We start from the raw sequence: 8,036 nt of genomic DNA on the forward strand, positions 1-8,036 counted from the left end.
CACCAGAAAAATGCTAGAGTTTCCCATAGACTTACATTGGGCTCGTTGCTCAGGTCGAGCACCCGAGTATTCCAATGTGCTCGACCTGAGCTTCGAGCACCCGAGCATTTTAGGGCTCGCTCATCACTAATCCTCACCAGTGCTCAGTAAATGATCAGTTAATTAGTGAGTGTGTATAAAAAGAAACCCAGCACCCCAGACCTTCACTTGAACTGCAACTTGAGCTCTGACAACATGCCAAAAATCCACCCTGAAACCAAAGCCTTGATTATCAAGAGGCTGAAGACCAAATCCACTGCAGAGGTGGCTGGCACCTTTAATGTGTCTCACCGTCAAGTACAAAGAATTAAAAAAAGATTTGAAGAGACTGGAGATGTGTTTGACAAGCCCAGGTCCCGCAGACCCCGCAAGACAACTGCTCAGGAGGAACGTTTGTTGGTTAGAAAATCCAAAGCAAGCCCCTCTTCCACTGCAGCAGAGCTCCAACAGGCCTGGTCACCTCAAGTCCCTGTGTCAACTAGAACAGTTTGTAGGATTCTGCCTCAAAATGGCCTCCATGGTCGAATCAGTGCCCAAAAGCCAGCACTAAACAAAAGGCAAATAAAAAAACGCGTGGCATTTACAAAGTCCCACAGCCTGCTAAACAGATGGATGCTGGAAAAGTGGAAGAAGGTGGATTTCTCTGATGAATCTTCAGTAGAATTACACCACAGCCGCCGCAAATACTGCAGGAGACCTACTGGAGCCCGTATGGATCCAAAATACACCCAGAAAATAGTTAAATTTGGTGGGGGAAAGATCATGGTCTGGGGTTACATTCAGTATGGGGGTGTGTGAAACATTTGCAAGGTGGAAGGCAATATCAATAGCCTAAAATATCAAGAAGTCTTAGCTACCTCTTACATTCCAAATCATAAAAGGGGTCAAATTCTGCAGCAGGATGGTGCTCCATCTCATACATCCATCTCTACAAAAGTTCCTCCAGACAAAAAAAGAGATCAAGGTGCTCAAGGACTGGCCAGCCCATTCACCAGACATGAACATCATTGAGCATGTTTGGGGTAGGATGAAAGAGGAAGCCTGGAAGACAAAACCAAACTCTAGATGACCTCTGGGAGGCATGTAAGATGGCATTCTTTGCTATTCCTGATGACTTCATTAATAAATTGTATGAATCATTGTTGAACCGCATGGATGCAGTCCTTCAAGCTCATGGAAGTCACACAAAATATTAAATATGACTCTAATAGCACCACGACTTCATTCATCAATGTTATGCAACATATATTTGTATTTTAAGATAATTATTTGTTTGAATATCACATTACTTTCTGTGGGCGACAAAACTTTTGTCTTGCAAAAATCTGACCATTCTGTGTTCATTAAATGATCAATATTTCAGCATTGATGCCAATTTATTTTCTTAACCTAAACCAAATTTCGGAGGGTTTCAGCTTTCAAAAGAGTAATTTATAAAACCAATGGATGAATTTAACGTCAGCTTATAAGCTTTCATTTACATAACATGGATAAGCGACATAACTTCTGTCAGGGAGTGTACAGAGCGCATATTTGCAGGTGTGCCGCCGTGTGACTTGCTGCTGTCAGAGAGTGAACAAGACACCCGCTGCCTTCATTATCAACACGGATCCCTTAGGTCGTCCCAGTCGGCACTGAATATTGATCGTGCTTTGCAATGATAAAAAGACCATATTTTTCGATAGTTACGGGTTCGAGCTAAATAATATTTTATTTCCCCGTGATTTTGCGACATTCTTGAATAGGAACTATGCGACATATGCCTATCAAAATCGGCAGTTGCATGATACATTTAGTAGTGTGTGCGGACATTTCTGTGTATCTTTTCTGAATCATTTTGCCCGGGGGCTGACCTATAAGAAGATATTGAGCTTCTTCAATACAAATTTAAATCAAATTGGGCAAATAGTGACCCCGTTTCTGAAGAATAATCTATGTCCTGCACATTCAACCTATAGAACAAGCTACCTTTATAAGCAGCGTTGTTTGGCCCTTTGTGATAAAAGCTAAAATTCTCGTTATAGTTGCTAATGCGATAATGAATTCTTTGATTGCAGACATAAATTAGGTTTATTTTCTAGTGAGTAAAAATATACTTTTTCTGTGTTACGCCTAGTATGGCGATGTTTAGCTGACAATGTGATGTGGAATTGCTTTGAGCTGACCACACTGCGGCATCACGCTATCAGATGATAACACTGGACACTATCTGGTCAGGACGAGGCGTTGCTGGGTTAGTGGTCATTTTATCTGGTAGCCAGGGCACCTAGCTGGTAATCGCTCTAAAAACAGTCTCTGACCATGCTGAAAATGATGCTGGCCCTGCGACATCCTCCATGTGTAGAGGTCAGCGGTCTGAGACGCGCTTGTAAAATGCCTGTGCTACTACATATTATGAAATACTTTTTATATTATTCTGAACACTTGTAAAACATATTTTTTTTAATTCAACACCTTATGTTATTGTAATGCTTTACATCACTCTATAATTTGGCTGAAATGTGATGTGTCTGATACATTCTATTTTTTAATAAAATCATTAAAACTTATAAAGTGCCTTTCATATTCACTGTGCAGTACAACAACATACACTGTGTGCAGAATTATTAGGCAGGTTGTATTTTAGAGGATTATTTTTATTATTGATCAACAACTATGTTCTCAATCAACCCAAAAGACTCATAAATATCCAAGCTTAATATTTTTGGAAGTTGGAGTGGTTTTTTTTAGATTTGGCTATCTTAGGAGGATATCTGTTTGTGCAGGTAACTATTACTGTGCAGAATTATTAGGCAACTGAATAAAAACCAAATATAATCCCATCTCACTTGTTTCTTTTCACCAGGTAAACCAATATCAGTGCACAAATTTAGAAATAAACATTTCTGACATGCAAAAACAAAAACCAAAAAAATTAGTGATCAATATAGCCACCTTTCTTTATGATGACACTCAACAGCCTTCCATCCATAGATTCTGTCAGTTGCTTGATCTGATTTCCATCAACATTTCGTGCAGCAGCCACCACAGCCTCCCAGACACTGTTCCCAGAGGTGTACTGTTTTCCCTCCCTGTAGATCTCACATTTTATGATGGACCACAGGTTCTCTATGGGGTTCAGATCAGGTGAACAAGGGGGCCATGTCATTATTTTTTCTTCTTTTAGACCTTTACTGGCCAGCCACCCTGTGGAGTAGTTGGATGCATGTGATGGAGCATTGTCCTGCATGAAAATCATGTTTTTCTTGAACGATACCGACTTCTTCCTGTACCACTGCTTGAAGAAGTTGTCTTCCATAAACTTAAAGTAGGTCTGGGAGTTGAGCTTCACTCCATCCTCAACCAGAAAAGGTCCCACAAGTTCATCTTTGATGATACCAGCCCATACCAGTACCCCACCTCCAACTTGCTGGCGTCTGAGTCGGAGTGGAGCTCTCTGCCCTTTACTGATCCAGCCTCTGGCCCATCCATCTGGCCCATCAAGAGTCACTCTCATTTCATCAGTCCATAAAACCTTTGAAAAATCAGTCTTAACATATTTCTTTGCCCATTCTTGATGTTTTATCTTATGTTTTTTGTTCAAAGGTGGTCGTTTTTCAGCCTTCCTTACCTTGGCCATGTCCCTGAGTATCGCACACCTTGTGCTTTTTGATACTCCAGTAATGTTGCAGCTCTGAAATATGGCAAAACTGGTGGCAAATGGCATCTTGGCAGCTTCACGCTTGATTTTCCTCAATTCATGGGCAGTTATTTTGCGCCATTTTTGGCCAACACGCTTCTTGCGACCTTGTTGGCTATTTGCCATGAAACGCTTGATTGTTCGGTGATCACGCTTCAAAAGTTTGGAAATTTCAAGACTGTTGCATCCCTCTGCAAGACATCTCACAATTTTGGACTTTTCAGAGCCTGTCAAATCTCTCTTCTGACCCATTTTGCCAAAGGAAAGGAAGTTGCCTATTAATTAAGCACACCTTATATAGGGTGTTGATGTCATTAGTCAACACCCCTCCTCATTACAGAGATGCACATCACCAGATTTACTTAATTGGTAGTTGGCTCTCAAGCCTATGCAGCTTGGAGTAGAACAACATGTATAAAAAGTATCATGTGATCAAAATACGCATTTGCCTAATAATTCTGCACACAGTGTAATAATAATAGTGAATTTGATAGTGACATACATAATATGCCACAATCAAATTCAACCAAATTCAAACAACATAATAATAATAATAATAATAATAATAATAATAGCCCCCGGACATTTAATTGATAGTAACACTATCGAATCTATTTTAATAGTGTCACTATCAATTTCATTGTGCAGCACAGACCCAAAAATAATAATAAACCCCGGAAATTGATAGTAACATTATCAAATCAATTAATTTAATCAAAATTAAATAATTTGATAATGACCCTATCAATTTTAATTGATACACTAATAACACTATCAATTTCATAGTGTCAAAGGGGAGGGGTCAAGCTCTGCAAAAAGGGGAGGGGTTAGACAGTTTGATACACTTTGATGGGGACGGGACGGGGCACCTGTCAGATTGAGTTTGATGGATTATATGAATTCTCTACTACTAGTATTTTAACTCAGGAGTGGGAGCCAAAACCAGATGAGGAACAATCAGAGAAAAGGTAGAATAGAAACAAGTCACCAATTCTGCATTTATCACGCATTCCTGAGAAAAAATACTCACCAAATACTGATAGTGGGGTCGTAGCCTCATATATAGCCATCCACCTCTCCAGTCGCCTTGGGGGGTTTTCTTGTTAAAAAAGGTTGGAGGGTTGCATTTGTGCTTGGATTTTAGAGAGATTAATAAAATAACGGTTCACAAGCCCTATCCTTTATCCCTTATATTATCTGGAGCTACATGGTTTTCTAAACGTTTCTTGAGAGGGGCATATAACCTTATACTCGTACGTCAGGGTGACGAATGGAAGACCGCATTCAATACCAGGGCTGTGGAGTCGATACGCTAAGCCTCTGACTCAGACTCCGCAATTTCCATGACACCTACTCCGACTCCCTCATACATGGCTCATGTTTAATTTACTGTCGCACAGATTCATCTCAGCTAAAAGTCTAGACCCTTAGATCAGGAATAGGACAGACATTTACAGGACATTTCATAACTTTCCCAAATTCTTATGAAAAATATATTCCCCACAAACTGCATTGAACTACTGTACCCAATTTATTATATATTTTAGGAGATGGAGTCGGTCTATTTTATACCGACTCCATCAAAATGGACACTGACTCTGACTCTACAGCCCTGTTCAATATTCCTCAGTGTCATTTTGAAAATTTGGTGATGTAATTTGGGTTAACCAATGCTCCGGCCGTCTTTCTAAATTTCATACACTTTTTGCTCACTGGTGGGTAGATTTGTGGTGATTTACCCAGATGACATTGATTCATGTGGAACCAGTTTCTCCAGGTTCCACATGACAACCTTTATTTGCTAAACTGGAGAAATGTCAATTTGAGATCCAGCAGGTCCAGCACATAAGGTGACTGTCTTGACCGATCATAACAACCTGTTGTATATTGACGGTGCTAACGATGTTCCGTCGCAACCCTGGACCTACGTCCATGTACTTTGTCACCGATTTGCTTAACACTGGTGGTAATACTGTAGTGTTGTTGGTGGTGTACCGTTTTAGCAAAATGGTTCTTTTGGTCCCTCTTCAAAAGCTGCTTGGGTATCAAGCTGTCTTTTCTCTCAGTCTATCATCCCGAGACTAATGGTCAAATGGAAAGAATGAACCAGGGAATAGAGCAGTATTAGGGAATTAGGGATGTTTTGTCTCCTCTAATCAGGAAGACAAGGTGGAATTTCTGCCCCTTACAAAGTATGCGCTAAATAAACATTCCTCAAAGGGTACTGAGACCTTGCCTTTTTTAGCTGCGGTAGTTTTCATCCAGTGTTTGGGAATTTTTCAGGATTACAGTCCTCTATGCCAGAGGAGGAGAGATTTTGTTCCCAATTAATTAAGGTGTGGAAGGAGGTCGAAAGGTATCTTTTGGTAGCTGGTGACCAGGCCAAAAGAGGTGCTAATCGCAGACATAGGAAGGCTCCTGTCTTTAGGGTGGGGGATTTTGTGTGGTTGTCCTCAAAAACTCTGCGCTTAAAGATCACATCTAGAAAGTTTGCACTTAAATTTGTAAGTTCTTATAAAATTAAAATTTTAAATCCTGTGACAGTTAAGTTGCAGCTTCCTTTTGCCTGGAAAATCAATAATTCTTTCCATTCTTCTCTTTTAAAAAAAGTTTGAGGGGACCTCAAGACATAATTGAGGTGGATTTGGAAGGGTATCGGGAGTATGAGGTAGGGAGAGTTCTTGGTTCCAGGTGGGTCAGGTGCTGTCTGCATTATCTCATTAAGTAAAAAGATAATGGTCCTTAAGATAATTCCTAAGTTAATTCAGTGGATCTTCATGCGATCAGATAAACTGATTATTGGGTGAGGAAAACCTAGCGGACATGGTACACATTGGTACCAATGACAGAGTTAGAGGGAGGTGGAAGGTCTTTAAAAATGATTACAGGAAATTAGGAGAGAAGCTGAAGTATAGGACCTCCATGGCGGTGTTCTCAGAAATATTGCTGATTCCACTAGCATCACTAGAAAGTCAGGGGGAGCTTAAGGAGATAATTAAGTAGCAGGAAGAAAGGGTTTGGGTTCATGGAGAACTGGGCTGACTTTTCTGTCAGCTACAGGCTCTACGATAGAGACAGGCTACAGTTCTAATGGGGAGGGTGCAGCTGTGCTGGGGGAAAAAATGGTTAGATGGATGGAGGAGCTTTCAAACTAGGATGTGGGGGAGGGAGGGTAGCTGTCCAAATAAGGGAGTAGAGTAGACAGAGTGACACAGTAGGGGTCAATGAGGATTTAGGGGGGCTGGAACATTCAAGGAAAGAAAGAAGGCGAGTAGCAGTAATAAATGTGCTAATAGTATTAAATGTCTGCAGACAAATGCAAGAAGTCTTGAAAACAAAATAAATGAATTAGAGACTCTTATGTCAGCCACAGATTACGATGTAGTGGCCATTACAGAAACCTGGCTGGATAAAAGCCATGACTGGGTGACAAACATAGAGGGTTACACTACATTCAAAAGGATAGGAAAGAAAAGAAGGTAGAGGGGTGGGTAATTTTGTTAAATCCAACTTAAGACCTTGAGCTCAATGACCACAGAGGGGGAAGCTTCAACAATGTAGAGCAGACATGCCCGATTTTGGGTGATTATATTTGGCATGCGACACCAGAACCACCACACCTATGTGGGGCTATTATTCTGCATAGAGGACTTTGTGGGGCCCATTATACTGTATGGAAAGCTATACAGGGCCCACTAAACTGTATGGAGGACTATGTGGGGCTCATTATACAGTATACTGGTTGGCCCACGACTTTGTTCAAGTTTTTCATTTTGGCCCTCTGCGTGTTTTTAAGTTTTACATCCCTGATGTAGAGTCAGTATGGGTAAATGTACAGTACAGACCAAAAGTTTGGACACACCTTCTCATTTAAAGATTTTTCTGTATTTTCATGACTATGAAAATTGTACATTCACACTTAAGGCATCAAAACTATGAATTAACACATGTGGAATTATATACTTAACAAAAAAGTGTGAAACAACTGAAAATATGTCTTATATTCTAGGTTCTTCAAAGTAGCCACCTTTTGCTTTGATGACTGCTTTGCACACTCTTGGCATTCTTTAAATGAGAAGGTGCGTCCAAACTTTTGGTCTGTACTGTATTGAATAGCATAATGATGTGAATTCATGTTATGGTAAGCCGTAACTAATATTCATATAAAATGTATAATTATACTTCCCTAAATCTAAATCGAAGCAATCACAGGTCCAATCGTCATCCTCTGATGTCATCGGGTCTTCGTCTCGTCTTCTTCTTGGTTCTTTTACAACAGTCTTTAGAAAAAAACTCCTTTGAAATAAATTATAGCGTG

This window comes from Phyllobates terribilis, unplaced genomic scaffold (genome assembly GCF_046119375.1).
Source record: "Phyllobates terribilis strain yellow unplaced genomic scaffold, ASM4611937v1 Scaffold_167__1_contigs__length_4167997, whole genome shotgun sequence".
NCBI classification, from domain to species: domain Eukaryota; kingdom Metazoa; phylum Chordata; class Amphibia; order Anura; family Dendrobatidae; genus Phyllobates; species Phyllobates terribilis.